This window comes from Penaeus monodon, chromosome 23, assembly GCF_015228065.2.
Source record: "Penaeus monodon isolate SGIC_2016 chromosome 23, NSTDA_Pmon_1, whole genome shotgun sequence".
Classification (NCBI taxonomy): domain Eukaryota; kingdom Metazoa; phylum Arthropoda; class Malacostraca; order Decapoda; family Penaeidae; genus Penaeus; species Penaeus monodon.
Window position 1 is genome coordinate 38,816,750 of NC_051408.1, and position 576 is coordinate 38,817,325.

The following is a 576-nucleotide window of genomic DNA, read 5'->3' on the forward strand; positions in this document are numbered from 1 at the left end:
TCATGAAACACAAGCACTTAATGTTAAAGACAAGGTCAAACGTTGTATTGTCGTTCATATAACGACTGTGTTTCATTTCATTTCCACATATATAGTCTTTGGGTTTTAATCACGTCACGTAAATCAACCGTAACCCAACATGCAATTTGTATCGGTCAGTTGACAGATGACTTGACAGTTCAGTTGTCATAAATGATGACCCGTTTCGCCTAAATAATTTAATGGCATTTTTTTTTTGTTCCTTTTTATCCATTTGCCGTATTATTATCTAAATGGATGGGTAATTCCCATTATTAGTCTATCGTACCTTATCAACGTTTTAGTTGACATAGATGGCAACCTACCTCGTTGTTATCGCCTAAATGTTTTATGGCAAAATTTTTTTATTTATGTTTATCTATTTGTCAAATTAATATCATCTACATTCCCTTTATTAATCTACCATATATTATTATAACGCAGAAGTTTCCTTATGTATATAAAGAACAGAAAATATTTAGCCTCATTAGTTTTATTTCATACTAAAATGTCACTTTCATCAGTAAGTATATCTGATCAACATGGAATAATGCAGTA

At 30.9% G+C, this 576-nt stretch overlaps 1 protein-coding gene across 1 annotated transcript in view; it reads right to left on the reverse strand.

The window, feature by feature from the left end:
• The window catches only part of LOC119588243 (fibrillin-3-like), a gene marked incomplete at its 5' end in the record, with an annotated part of 37,181 nt that overhangs the window by 17,262 nt on the left and 19,343 nt on the right, over positions 1 to 576 (reverse strand).